Source organism: Staurois parvus, unplaced genomic scaffold, assembly GCF_062004578.1.
Source record: "Staurois parvus isolate SC_StPar_1 unplaced genomic scaffold, SC_StPar_1.0 ptg000436l, whole genome shotgun sequence".
Classification (NCBI taxonomy): domain Eukaryota; kingdom Metazoa; phylum Chordata; class Amphibia; order Anura; family Ranidae; genus Staurois; species Staurois parvus.
Genome location: NW_028318232.1, coordinates 4570247 through 4586363, shown reverse-complemented (window position 1 = coordinate 4586363; position 16117 = coordinate 4570247).

The window sequence follows — 16117 nt, the reverse complement described above, 5'->3', positions numbered from 1 at the left end:
GGAGCACTGCAAGTAAACGCAGGTCTGCAAACGAATGGAGCAGCTGGAGACAGAGAAGAACTGGAGGATGGAACAGGAGAGGGAGCAATTGCTACAGAGGGCTTTTTTACAGGGTTAAAGGCAGGATAGGTGCAGCGAGTGGGAACAGGGTACCGACATGCGGTAGATAGCCAAGTATACTGGGCTGTAACTGGAGGAGCTGTTGGGAATACAGGAGAAGAGTTAGAAGCAGGACTGGGTTTTTGTAAGCTGACTGAGGCTGGGTGCAACAAGTCTGTCCATGTCTGCAGTAGGGGTTGAACAAAGCTGAGCTTACACAAAGCCTGTCTGGTCAATGACTGCACTGCGTTTATACAAACTCTTAGTGTCTGTGGTGAACATGTGGAATAACGCTCCAGAAAGTAACCCACATCATCCTCTAATAACCACACCAGGGACTCTACCTGGTCTGCACTAAATGGTGGCAAAAATTCACCCCTGCATTCGGGGGAACCAGATGAAACCAACTCTGCACAAACCTCAATCAAAGGCTGCACCTCAGAGAACTCTGTGCCCTGATCTACTAGAACATGAGCGAGCCGTATACATTCTAGCAGTTCATCCCGGGGATACTCCTTCAGAGTTTGATAAGCATACTCCCTGTCATCAAACACTAGCAGAGATAAATACTCAACCTCATCCAGATCCATCCTTCCCATCAACAAACCAAGATGGCTTCCCTGTGCAGCCACTTCTGGTCAGGATTGGCCTTGGTGTAATGTCAGGGCTCCCAGGTATGACCAGAGAAGTGTGACTGACGCAGGGAAACGCAGACTTCAGATATGGGATAAACAATATAATTTATTAACACTAACAATACAAACATAAACGCAGTGCAATACTAAACATAATACAGTGCAAACAAACCAAACCAACCACCCACAGATAACAGTACATATAAGCAAGCGTCGTCAGGCAGGCCGGGTCAATATCAATTGGGCAGGTAGGTACAGGGGGAGCAAGCGGAGAATGGTCGGGGTCACAGGCCAGGTTCAGCAGGTAGCAAGCAGCGTAGTACAGAGGGTCAAGCAGAGGGATGGTCAGGGTCACAAGCCAGGGATCAGAACAGGTAGCAAGCAGCGTAGTACAGAGGGTCAGCAAAGGAACAGAAACAGGATGCAGGACAGATACAGGGCCCAGGACAAACACACACCAAGGCAGAGTCTGTGGGTCTGGCCATCCCTTAAATACCCCAGCATAATCAGTTCCAGGTGTTAGCTGGCTGCAAAGTTGAGTCTCTGATTGCTGGGAGCACCCGCTGGCCAGCCCTGGTACTGCAGATCAAAAGGCAGGTGAGTCCCACCATTGCTGGCCAGTCCATTCCTGACAGCACCCAAAACCTCCTAATGATAAACCGCCTAGGGACATTGTTCTGTGTATGAAGCATTTCCTGACCAAAGAAGACATACTCAGAGCTGCTCGCAATACCCCAACGATCACTTTTGAAGGTTCAGTTTTACAAATATTTCCAGATGTTTCTCAGGCTACAATAGATAAACGTAAAAAAATGAAGGAAATCACAACTGCCGTTTTCTTATCTCGTATCTCCTACAAATGGGGCTTTTCCTTTAAGCTGATAGTTCCACATAATGGGAGCACATACATAGCCACATCCCTTCCCGAAGGCTGAGAAATCCTGGCCAAATTGGGCCTGGCAGATGCTCCATCACCTCAACGTCCACCTTCCACCCCTCGGGTTTCTCCCATTTGGCATACTCCATCTCCATGAAGGGATAGATGAAGAGTCAGACAGGAACCGGGATGAAAAGACCTTGCTCATTTGCATATTACACACTGTTTTGATGGTCTCTTGTAGGAAATGTTACATGTTCATATATTATTACTTTTTATCTACTACTTAGTTACTTGGACTTGCAAAAACCCAGCATGGGTCTTCGGACCCTCATTTTGCTGCCTGTATGCTCATAGAAATCTTTGACATGTGACCCCACCCTGCCACCTAGCATGGCCGGAGATGTTGCTGCCCTGACGAGGGGTGACAGCTCCGCTTCCCGTGTTTTAAGGTGGCAGAGTTTGGGCCCGTTTGGCCCTTTGATGATAAGCTTTTCTGTCTTTTCAGGGAAGGCAGTTAGCCCACCTGATCCACAGTTTATTGTGATTGCTTTAGTTGTAGGGGCTCTTAAGGCCCCAATTCTATTGCTTTATGTTTTTGTTTTTTTGACAGTTTTGGTACATGACATTACTCATATACAAATTTTTGGATGTCCCAGTGGCTATATTGGTACTTGGACTAGACAAACTATTGTTGATACCTTTCAGCTGGGTACAATAATGTTGACTGACACTATTTTTTTTTACAATGGCTATCCATTGCATCTTACATAATCTCCAGGGTTTCAATTCTCCAAATAAGTGTAAAACGGCCTTCCACCTGTATACTGTAAGCGCCTAGGTGCAAAACTTATTCTATTACAGGAAACTCATTTTGCGGTCGCTAAGCACCCGACATATTTTCATAGATCTTACAGACAGGGGTTTTACACCTTACACTCTACTAAATGCAGATGTGGCAATTTTTTTACATAACTCATTCCCCTTCGATATTCAACATGTATATCGTGACCCTGAGAGCAGATTTATCATTATTAAAGGCAGACTTTTGGGTCGTGAACTCACGATCGCGAATGTTTATGCTCCAAATTCGTCTCAGGCTTCCTTCTTTTCTCACTTTTTCACAGTTCTTTTAGACAGAAGTTCATCCTCACCATCTTCCCAAAATCCCTTACTAAAAAATTGGAAACACTTCAACTGGTAGACTCCTGGAGGGCACACAATGTAGGTGCCAAAGATTAGTCATTTTACTCCCACCCACATGACTCTTATGCTAGATTAGATTATATCTATTGTTCCCCTATTCTGCTAGCCAACTCTAGGAAGGCATGTATTCATTTAAGTCCCTGGTCAGATCATAATATAATGGCATTGTCTATCATTTTCATAGGTCTTGCACCCACGCCCTATTCCTGGTGCCTTAATGAGTCTATGCTCACGGATATTAATTCCCGCCAAGAAGAAACTATTCAGGAATACTTTCAGCTAAACACAACTCCTGATCTCTTCCTGGCTACTTTGTGGATGGCCCATAAGGCGGTCATGCGAGGCCGCCTCATTTCTATGGCCTCAACTAGGAATAGGGAATGGTGGAAACAAATTCAGAAACTTACCTAAGAATTAGAAACACATTATAGAGCTCATATTGGCTATCCATCTCTTTTGAACAAAACAATGATATCGCAAAAGCGTTTAGAACTGAATACTTTATTATCCCAGAAAACTGAAAAAACCCTACGTTGGGCGAAAGCCTCTTTTCTGTTACATAGCAACTCAGTGTCTACTATGTTTGCACAGAAATTAAACCATTCTATATGACCCCCACATATCTATAAATTACGAACTAAAACCAGCAGCGTCTCCTCTTTGCCTCATGAAGTATTTTCGAAAAATTTTGCTCTACCCTATTATCTCCCCCACAATCACCTTCTGCTCCCCTAAACGGCTCCCGGCTTGATTCTATCCCCCTCCCTACTCTCACACCTTCTCAGGTATCCTCCTTTAATGCCCCATGTACATTGGAGGAAATAACTTGTGCGATTAGCACACTGAGGACTTCCACAGCACCGGGCCCTGATGGGTTTATGACTAGCTATTATAAACATTTCGCTACTACACTCGCTCCCTTTTTGCTGTCGTTATTCAATCATGTTTTACAGGGCGTCAGGTTCCCTGAGGAGATGCTGTAGTCTAATGTCTCTTTTGCCTAAACCCTTAAAAGACCACCATCTCCCTCAAACTATAGACCAACTTCAGTAATGAACAATGATCTGAAAATTTTCATCCGTATTCTGGCAGATAGGTTGGCCTCTATTATACCCACTTTGGTCTCACCGGACCAATCGGGATTTATCCTGAACAGATTTATCACAGATAACATTCACCTCATGCTAAATGTTATACGGGACGCCAATTTGCACTCCAAGGAAGTTTTGTTACTGAGCCTGGACATCAACAAGGCCTTTATCTGTTTTCTCTACTGCAGAAGATGGGCTTCAATGCCGAATTTCTGTCTGGTATACATGCCTTGTACAACTCCCCCAAAACAAGAATCAGACTCCCAGGTTGTAATTCTGATTTTTTTCACACTGGGCAAGGGTACCCGTCAGGGCTGCCCACTTTCACCCCTATTATTTGCGCTTGTTTTGGAACCCTTGGCTATTGCAATAAGATCACATTCAGATATTTCTGGTTATCCATTACTGGTTTTGCATTTCAAATTATGTATTCAGATGATTTTATGCTTTTCCTCACTAACCCGTTAGTGTCATTGCCCAATTTATGCACATTATTGCATGACTTTGCTACAGTATCAGGTCTTACAGTAAATTTTACCAAATCAGTAGTTATGCCTATTAATGTTACTGACTCCCTGAGTGCATCTCTCCGCAATTCTTTTCAATTTCGTTGGGCCACTGACCGGATCCCATACTTGGGTATCTACCTCACTCCCAACTTTTCAAAACTATTTGCCATTAATTACCCACCGTGTTTGTCTCGCCTTGCTACTCTTTTGAAAGTCTGGCATTGATACCCCATCTCATTCTTGGGCAGAGTCACGGCAGTAAAAATGAACATCTTGCCTAAATTACTTTACTTATTTAGGGCACTCCCTATCCTAGTCTTAAAGGCATTCTTAGATCGCTTTCAACAGATGATTAATAATTTTATTTGACGTAATAAATGCCCTCGTTTTAGCTCATCGGTCCTATACTGATCGCAACGGGCGGGAGGCTTTGGACTCCCCAATTTCTGGTTTTACTACCCGTCGGCCCGTTTTGCACAGATATCTCAATGGTCAACTATTAATTCCCAGGTTCTTTGGATTAGATTTGAATCTCAACCTATTCGTCCATACTATCTTCCAGGCATATTATGGTCAAAAACACCCCCCCCCCCGTTTATTATTGACCTATAATTCCATTGTTGCCCAATTGCTAATGTTTTGGTCCTGATATAAATTTAAATGAAATCTTGTCTCCTCTATCTCCCCAGGTTTATCATTTTTTGGTGACCCGAACTTTACTACAGCATTCTCATCCCCACAGACATTTCGTTGGTGGTATGATAGATCCCTCATCAGGTTATCTCACTTTCAAAGGGGAGAATCTTATATCACTTTTGAGATGCTTCGTATACTTTTTGACATCCCGCTGTGAGAATATGATCATTATCGACAGATTAGACATTTTATCTTCTCACATTTTGTTCTGATACATTCATCCCCGATCTCACTTTTTGAACGTATTAGCCGTGACTCTCCCAGGGGTAGGGGTCTCATTTCGGATTTGTATCGCCAATTTCCCACCTTTGCTTCCTGGGCTGCGGCCTTGCTGGTACCTTGATGCATATATTTTGGGACTGCCCAAGCCTCTCATTGGTATGGCGCAAGATCTCAGGTGCGGCCTCCGCTGTGCCAGAGGCAACGATGCATCTGTCTATGCAGTCTTGTCTACAAGGAGCCCATATCCTGGGAGTTGGGACTGAGATTATGAGGCTAATCCATATCATCTGTATATCCGCCCTATGGGCTATAGCCCTAAATTGGAAATCCCTCACGTTACCATTGGCCACAGTTCTACATAGAATTGATGCAGTAATGCTCATGGAGAGAATTCATTACATCATATTGGATAAGATGCACTTATTTGACAGAAAATGGGAAGTGTGGAGATCTCACAGGCATTTATTATCTGACTAATGTCCACTCATATTTTGGTTGATTGAGTCATTTTCTTGGTAGCTGTATAGCTTTACATACCCTTCTACTGATACTGTTCATATACTTCATTTCTCTTCTCTTTCTTTCCTTTTTTTACTTTACATGGTTGTACCATTTGAAATATGCATTACAGACGTGCCTTGTTCTTGTTGTATGCCTTATTTGATGCTGTACTGCCATTTTGTTTGTATATTTCTTGACAAAAAAAAAAAAAAAAAAAATTATTGAGAGAAATGTTTTTTATTTTTTTTGTAACTACTTACCGCCCGCCTGCCAACGGTGTGTGTGCGCGCATGCTTGAGCCCCCCTGCTGCCCCCTATGTCTGGGAGAGAGGAGGGAATACATCACTGAGTAAACACACTACATTTTACATGCACACATTAAATTAGTACATTTAACTCTCTGATCCCCCTATGAACACTTTGATCACCCTGTCACCCAGTCAGTGCCATTAGAACAGTACAGTGTCAGTATATAGAATTTTTCACTGATCACTGTATTACTGCCACTAGCGACATTAGATAACGTCAGGGTCAGTTAGCACCGCTCCCAGCCAGGATAAACTAGCTTTAGATTGTATGCACACTATCACACTCACGGTTTAGGTCGCTGATCACTGCTATCACTAGTATAGTGTTTGTACGTATCAATATATTGATCACAAACAGAACTATACCAGTGCCTCCTTTGTATAGTGTTCCCAAAAATGCAGTGTTATCAGGATCAGTCCCGTTCACTGCCAGCACTAGTGTTTAGCCCCTCCACTATTTTTTACAGATGATTTGTATGAACTGATTGTGGGCCAAAGCAATTTATACGCACAACAATATACATGACCACCCAAATTCAGCTCTTGCCAGACAATTTGCATAGAAACCTATCATGGTCCACAGACCTGATTCAGCTACAGGCATCATTCTGGTATCATTTTTTCAGTTGGTGGTCAGCTTTCATGTAAAGACAATCCTACTTGCTAATCAGCTGCTGGATCACTTTTAGAAGCAGAGGGAAGGGACTCCCCCATCCCTACCCCCCCACCCCCCCAGCTAGTATGGTATAGTTCATAGAGGCCCTGACTAGGAATGATGCTGTGCCAGACCAGCTAATCTCAAACCATGTAGAGCTTATTACTAATGTTCATATAAAAGAACATCTGGGTAGCAGTGACCATAACATGATTTCATTTAATGTTAGCTGGAAAACAACAAGCACATGCTGGAAAGATAAAAACACTGAACTTTAACCAGCTGCCAGGATTACTGCTACATGGCGGACTCCCTGTGCAAAATCACATATATATATGTGATTCACGCTCCTGCCATGTTTTCGGGTGGGGGGCGCAGTGCTTTGATTCGGTGCTGCACTGATAAGTCAGCAGATTCAGGCCAGTGATGTTCGGCCTTAATCTGCTGAGTGATCACTGCCCTATCACATATCTTCCTGTGCCTGTGTTTACATTACACAGGTACAGGAAATTATGCAATCTTCTCACCCTGGGGCACATTCTGTTCCAGAGAGAGAAGAAAGCAGATCCAAGTGAGTCAAAAGCACTACAACTTACAGTAAAAGTACTGATAGGTCACAGTTAACCCCTTCACTGCCCTGTCACCAGTGTCATTAGTACAGTGTGCAGATTTCATTGTTAGTGTCACAAGCAACTTCAGCTATCGTTCGTGTCAGTTAGCGGCCCTCCCAGATGCTGTCAGATTGCCCGTCACTACATCAGTCATCACATTTAACCCTCTGATTCCCAGGAACACGCTCACATACACAATAAACCTCCATTGCTAGCATAGTGTCTGAACGGATAAATATCTTTGATCAGACGAGCACTATACCAGCGTTCACAATAGCAGAGTCCCCAAAAATGCAGTATTAGCAGGATCAGCCCTGACACCTGCCAGCACCTGTGTTTAGCCCCTAAGCTTAACTCACTTCCCCCTTCTTCACCAGCAAGTGCAGTGTCATTATATCACTGTCACCCGATACATTGCGCACAGAAACTGCAGGGTTAGCAAGATCAGGCCTGATCTCTGCTTCCACTAGCAGGTACATATTTTTTGTAGCAGTTCAAGCAGTCCCTGACAGCCAGGTGTTTTTTTTCATGTGAATATAAATTTAGTGGTCAAAATGTCCAAAGAAAGGTACTCTAGTGAAGAGGCCTATAGGATTCTGACCATGTCAGATGAGAGTGAAGGGGGAGACTCACTGACAGAATCCATCTCAGAATATGAACCTGTAGACAGCAGCGGCACGCTAAAAGATAGCTCAGGCAATGGAGTAGAGGTCTCTGCTAAGGTCAGGCATATCCGACCCAGTTCTCAGTTTGTTGAGATGTTAGAATTTCATGATGATTCTCATATGCAGCAGAGTGCCAGTACTAGGGCCGCTCTACCTTTTGGTGAACTGGCGAGCACCAGCGGCCTAGTACATCCTGGTCTTTTACATACCAGCATTGCAGTATCACTTGGTGACATGGCAAGTCCCATAAGTGCAGTACAAGCTAATGTGGTGGCTAGCACAAGTAGTGTCCCACAGCCACCAAGAATTTGCACACATGCCCGTAAAGCCCATAATGTCCTTCTGGATGTGCAAATCCTGATTGGCAGCCCACAAATTCTGCAGCACCCGTGCTTCCCCCATTCACTGCCCAACCCGGAATTCAGGTGGAAACAGCAAATTTAAATACTCCCCTTGATGGTCTGGCAAATCTTGTTATTGGGATGTTTTTAACTGAACACATGCGGCAAAATACATTTTGGCCTAATATTATGTTGAAAATTTAGTTTATTGGATATATTTTATGGGAGAAATGAGGCCAATTTTCAGCTTTTAAGCGCTGTCGCACTTTAAATGACAATTGCGCAGTCATGCAACACTACCCATATGAAATTTTTATCATTTGTTTCACACAAATAGAGATTTCTTTTAGTGGTATTTAATTGCTGCTGGGTGTTTTATTTTTTGCGCTATAAACAAAAAAAAGCAAAACATTTGAAAAAAATGTTTTTCTTTGTTTCTATTATAAAATTTAGCATACAAGTAATTTTTCTCCTTCACGGATGTGCATTGATTGACAGGCAGCACTGATGATGCTGCACTGATAGGCGGCACTAATAATGCTGTACTGATATGCAGCAATGATGGGCACTGATAGATGGCACTGATGGACAGCAGTGACTGATAGCACTGACTGGCAGCACTGCTGGACACTGGTGGGTGGCACTGCTGGACACTGCTGGGCACAGGTGGGTGCCACTATTGAGCACTGGTGGGAGGCACTAGTTGGTGGCACTGCTGGGTGGCACTGCTGGGCACTGATCATCAGTGCCCTGATGATCGGTACCAATCTATTCTCTGACAATTGCCGGTTATCGGCAGTACTTTCCTCAAGCTGTGACTGCGTGAGGAAAGTACAGCTGATCATCGGCAATTGTATTTACCTGGTGATCTGCTGTGTCATTGGACACAGCTGATCACGTGGTAAAAGGCCGCTGTGATTGGCCGTTTACCACATCATGTGATCAGCTGTGTCTGTGTCGCCGGGTGCGTGACGCTGGGGGTGCGTGGAAGGGCGCGTTCTGAGAGGACGTCATATGATGCCCTCCCAGAACTGGATAACCGGGCTGTAGCCGACATTCAGCTATAGTCATTCGGCTATAGCGCGGTTGGCAAGTAGTTACACCAGCGCAGAAAAATGGCGTAAATTCCAATATACCAATTAATATACACTTATTAGAATTTTTCTTCCACCAAAGACATTTATAATATAATATTTTGGCCTGAATTTAAGATGAAATTTGAGTTAATTGGATATTTTGTATAACAGAAATGAGACAATATTGTTCTTTTTCAAAATTTTCAGTCTTTTTTTGTTTATAGTGCAAAAAATAAAAAACCCAGAGGTGATCAAATACCACCAAAATAAAGCTCTATTTGTGTGAAAAAAAGGACATAAATTTTGTTTGCGTACAGCATTGCATGACCAATTACCAGTTGAAATAGCACAGAGGCAAACAGCAAAAAATGGCCTGGTCAGGAAGAAATCCTCTGAAGGGCAAGTGGTTAAGAGAGCAAATTTTCCAAGGCTAAGGGCTGCTCTCCAAGATTTACAAAGTGGGGGCTGAAAAGTTCTCGTTCGGACCCCTTTTCAACATGTAACACTAATTTTGTTGTAGTTGTAAATAGTGATATTTCATATGAAATGATGCCACTTTGGAGGATTAGAGCTCAATTTTCTCAATTGCTGCAGGTAATTGAATGAACCTTGGTGGAGTAGAAGGGTGTGCTGTTATTGCAGGACAATGCACCCTCACACAAGGCCGGCAAGACACTGGCTGTTTTGAAGGATTTAGGGTTTCAGTGCATAGACTATCCACCCTATTAATCAGGTCTTGCTTCATGATTATTATTCTGATTATTACCTATTTCATAACCTCTAAAAAGACACTGAAAGGACAGACAGAGCAGTTTTTTGCAGAACAGACAAAATTATTTTTTGGGGTTAAAGAAATTGGAGAGATGATGTGCTCAGTGGGTTTAACTTAGTGGTGAATACATAGAATAGCAGGCAAGTTTTGCTGCTGTAGCTCATTTCTTCTTGTTGGGCCAAAAAGATTTCTGCCCCCTCTCCTTGACTTGGAGGGAATATTGTCACTAAAGGACACAGAACTGAAATGGGACTACTTCAAACAATTGAATGCAAACATACTACAAGATATATATTCCCATGGCCAAAAAGTTTAGAAGGCTAAAAATAAAACCTAATGTCCAAAAGTTAAAAAACCTATAAATAATAAAAAAATAGCACTTAAAAATGAAGGAACAGTATCATCATTTAAAAGTTACAAAGAGAATAGCAGAATATGTAAACAGGCTGCAAAAAATTGAAAACAAATGACAGTTTGCAAAAGAGAGTAGACCAAACCCTAAAAAATTCTTCAAACACATTAATAGTAAAAAGGTCAGGTCTGGGTCCTTTACTAGATAATTTTGAGTTTGTTACTGGGAGCATAGAGAAAGAAAACTTATTAAATAACTTTGTCAACTTAATGGCTCAAAATTGACATGGTCCAGAAACATTAAGACAAAATGAAGGTGAGACCTCAATGAACTGAACACTGTTATATCTAAGCCATTGTTTCTAATTTTTAGAGACAGTTTAATGACTGGCATAGTACCACTGGATTGGCGTAATGTGGTGCCTATATTTAAAAAGAGATCAAAGTCATTAACAAGTAACTACAAACAAGAGAGTTTAGCTTGTATAATTAGGAAGATACTTGAAAGTTTAATGAAGGGCCATACAGAAGAGTTTTTGCTAGAAAATAATATTTTAAGCAATAAACATCATGGATTCATGAAAGATCGAATTTGTCTGATTTCTTTTTAAGAGGAATTAAGCATAAACAAAGACAAAGAAGTGGATGTTGATGTAGTATACTTGGTTTAAGCCAAAGTGTTTGACGCAGTTCCTCACACGGCTAATGTGTAAATAAAGGTCTTCAGGCTTAGAAAATTCTGTTTGTAAATGGATATAAAACTGACTAAAAGACCGTATTCAGTGAACGTGGTGTAGAGCAGGGGTATTGAATTAAAATTCAAGGAGGTCCTGTCACTAAAATTTTCTTCTGGCCAAGGTCCGAATCTCATGTTTGTGCTATGACTGAGTGTAGTCCCTGTATGTCTATAAAAAAATGAGAAATGTACAATTTCCATAGCAAGGAAGGGAGGGGTGGGTGTAAGGAAGGAAGGAAGGAAGGAAGGAAGGGAGGGGTGGAAAGAAGGAAGGGAGGGAGTGGTGGAAAGAAGGAAGGGAGGGAGGGGTGGGTGGAAAGAAGGAAGGAATGGAGGGGTGGGTGGAAAGAAGGAAGGAAGGGAGGGGTGGGTGGAAGGAAGGGAATCGTAGAAGGGAGGAAGGAAGGAAGGAAGGAAGGAAGGAAGGAGGGGTAGAAAGAAGTAAGGGAGGGGTTGGTGGAAGGAAGTAAGAGAGGGGTAGAAGGAAGTAAGGAAGGAAGGGAGGGGTGGGTGGAAGGAAGGTAGGTTGGACTCACGTGACTCAGATGCAACAGAGCTGTCGGCTGCTGTGTTCAGTTTCCCACCCACACATCCTCTGAAGCTGCATGGACTGGATTGTGGGTCGGCACAGGGAGAGAGAGCAGATACAGCCTCTCTCCCCTCTTCTCCTATTGGTGTAGAGGATGGAGGAAGGGGCTGGGCATTGAGAAGAACACAGCGGTGGCGGGAGGGAGATGGGGCGGGGTAGAAAGAAAACTGAGCTGTCAGGTATGTTCTTTGCAGTGGTGGGGGCAGTGACAAGCATCAATCTCCTGTATGGCTTTCAATAAAGCAGCTGGAAGCCGCATCTCCTCCTTTCACTCCTGTGGCTTCCAGCTGCTTTATTGAAAGCCATACAGGAGATCGCTGCTTGTCTCTGCCTCAACCGCCACCCCTCCCACACACCCCTAGTTCCAGCACTGCTTGCTGCCCCCACCTTATTTCCACTTGCGGGCGAGTGGAAATTTCGAGGGCTGCAGGGATGGTTGGCAACTTCCCCCTTATCTATGCCCCTGCTGCAAGGGGCGGGGAGCACACTGTGATATCATGTTGCTGTGACGACCGCCCTGCTCAGTGGCGGATCTGTCATTGCAGGCTGGCGGTCCTGGAAGGGAGCGCTGCTGGGGCCGTTCTCGGACCATAGTCTGCCATTTAGTGACTGCTGTTGTAGAGTTATTTACTTTCAGGTCAATACAGAGGACAAGAGGGAAATCTTTATGTCTGGAGGAAAAGAGATTTAACCTTCACATACAGAAAGGCTTCTTCAAAGTATGAGCTGTGAAAATGTGGAATAGACCTCCTCAAGAACTGGTTCTGGCCAACCCAGTAGATTGTTTAAAAAAAGAGCTGGATGCATTCCTAAATGCACAAAATATAACTAGGTATTGTGCAAAACTAAAAAAATGTGTTGTTTCGTATTGATTCATTAAGTTACTAATATAGTTTGGTTGCATTCGTAACCAAATTTGTTTTGTTTCATTTATTAATTTTCATCTGGATTTAATTTTTTTCCAAATGGATTCGAAGTATTCAAAATGAAAATATAGAATCTATTTGAATTAATTGTGAAGAATAGCTGTTTAAGGAGTGGGGCGGCCTACCAGCCGCCGTGTCCTTAACAACCATGACTCATTTGCTGTCAGCGGGATTTTCCGCTGACAGCACAATGTAAACAAACAATGCCGGCATTCATTTTTTTAAAAATGAAGTGGGGTTCCCCCAAAATCCATACCAGGCCCTTTGGGTCTGGTATGGATTTTAAGAGGAACCTGTGATGGAGGTGTGGGTAGAACAGCACACACGCGGAGAGCAGGAGTACACACAAGGCTTTATTGATAGGCAGGGAGTGGGCACACAGCAGGGATAGCAGAGTTCTGGCAAGCAAAGAGCTACGTCCGCAACATGGGGCTGACATACAGCAGGGATAGCAGAATTCTGGTAGGCAAAGGGTTAAACCTGTAACACAGGGCTGAACACACTACAGGGATGGCAGAACTCCAGTTGACAAATGGTTAAGTCCATAACACAGGCTGGGTACACAGTAGGGATGGCAAAACATCAGCAGACAAAGGGCTAAAGTGTTACTAAACCCACAACAGTAAAATGAATCTGTATATGCAGTAAAGCATGCTTGTCATACTCACTGTGGAACATAAGGGGTTAATCTTCTGCATTCTGTAAAAAGGATATTTTATGTCTTGACTTCTCTGATCCTCCCCTTCTTCCACGTTCCACATTTACTCTCCTGAATGAACACACCCTAGTGGGACACTCTGCACATGCTCAGTTTGGTGTGTATTGCTAGAGTTTTTTCTTTTTCTTGGGAGAGTGCATGTGATCAGCACAGGGCCAATAAGAATTGTCCAGACAGAGGGTCAGAGGTTTTGCAATCTCATAGGGCAGTGAGAGGAGGGTGAACTCTCCTCCTACAAGCTTTAACCAGTGCTCAGCTGGACACTGATAGAAGTCACAAGACTGCTCTAACTGTTTATGAGAAAAGGTATTTAGCAGTTTATATTTACTAATATAATTGCATTTCCATGTTCTGTGTACTGTGGGAAACCAGATATAGTGAATGTAGGGTCCTGGGTTTAGTAACACTTCAAATCCATAACACAGGCTGGACACACACCAGGGGTAACAGAACTCCAGCCAACAAAGGATTAAGTCTGTAACACACGCTGGGCATACAGCAGGGATGGCAGAACTCCATCAGAGAAAGGGTTAAGTCCGTAACACAGGCTGGGCACACATCAGGGATGACAGAACTCCGGAAGACAAAGGGTTAAGTCCGTAACACAGACTGGGCACACAGCAGGGACAGCAGATCTCTGGTAGACCTATTGTTAAGTTCGTAGTACAGGATGGGCAAACAGCAGGGATGGCAGAGTTCTGGCATGCAAAGAGTTAATCTGCACAAGGAACTGGACATACGGCAGGAATGGACAGGGATCCAGCACAACAGGGGCTAAGTCCTTGGCACAGGGTGGCACTCTAGTACAACAGAGCTTAGTCCAAAGTACAGGGGCACAGGGAAGCAATTCAGGGACTGACCAGCCAACAGTGGCCTCAGCAGAGGAAGTCTCGGCAGAATGACATAGAGAAGGAAGTCCAGAAGGCAGAGGTCCTTCATCAACTCATCACGGATCCTCGGAGGGCTGTGTGTCCTGGCCACAGCTTGAAGACTACACAGGCAACAATTTAACAGAAGACCAGAGAGTAAAGTAAAGTCCCAGTGTCTAGAAAGCCACACATACAATGCAGAACTACAAGTCACAGCAGTGCCAAAAGCAAAGCACAGCCCATACAGAACTATCTGTATCAGCAGTTCAATACATCTTCTAGTGAGACCTGCATCCATGAGTTTCTCGGTCTATCACTGATGTAAGCTCTGAACATTCTGACCCTTTTGGCCAGCATAGGGACATTTTGTTGTTTTTTCAATTCAACCAAACCTTAAGCATCCGATGCCGGCACGTCTGGCTTTTTCCATCTGCAGGGTACCGTGCTGTCTGCGCCTCCCACGGAAGATCAACCCCATATCTCCCACCCCCTGCGGGGCACAGAAACTCAGATTAATTAAGCAGACAAGCTGACTGCTTGACACACTGTTGATTGCAACAAAACAACACAAAAAAATAATATTTCTGATCTCTGTCACAGAACTCTACAAAAAAAAAACAAAAAACATAGTGTCCCCCCCCCAAAGTTCAGATTGGACCCTTGTCCGAGCATGCAGCCCTGGGTGGACAAGGGAGCGCCCCCTCCTGAACCATGCCAGGCTACATGCCTTGGACATGGGGTGGTGTTTTAGGGCAGGAGGCTCCTCCCTAAAGCACCTTGTCCCCATGTTGATGGGGACAAGGGGCTCTACCCCACAACCCTGGGCAGCGGTAGTGGGGGTCTGTGGACAGGGGGCTTACTGGAATCTGGAAGCCCCTTTTAGCAAGGGTTCCCAGATCCTGGCCTCCCCATGTGAATAAGTATGGGGTACATACCCCTACTCATTCACCAAAAAAAGTGTCAAAAATAAATAAAAACACAAACACAGTTTTTGATTGCTTGCCTCCCGGTGTCTGACATCTCCGTATCCCACTGATGGTAAATAAACAAAGGGGCAAGATCAACAGTGACAAAGGGTGACCTTGCTTCTTTATTTAGCATTGCTAGGCAACTGCTGATTGACAGCTCAGGTTCCCAGTGCCAACAATAAACAAAGGGACAGGTCATCTGTCATCAGGTGACCATGCTCCTTTGTTTTATTTACTGTCAGTGGGAAATGGAAATAATGGGCGGCAAGAGGTTTATTTATTCAGGTCGCAAAGCTGGCATTTATCCTGGTTGATGCTGGATTTACTTCAGAAATTTTTTTTAATAAAGAACTAAAAAAAGTTGTTGTTTTTTGGCACTTTTTTGGTGAATGAGTAGGGGTACAACGTATCCCCTACTCATTCACATGGGTGACGATATCTGGGGGGTGGGGGTTAAAGGGGGCTTTCAGATTCCGATAAGCCCCCCACCCACAGACCCCAACAACCACTGCCTCGGGATGTGGGGAAGTGGCCCTTGTGCCCATCAACATGGGGACAAGGTGCTTTGGGGCCCCCCTGCCCCAATGCACCCCCCAATGTTAAGGGCATGTGGCCTGGTATTGTTCAGGAAGGGGGGCACTCACTCATCCCCCACCTTTCATGACTTTCCGGGCTGCATGCTCGGATAAGGGTCTG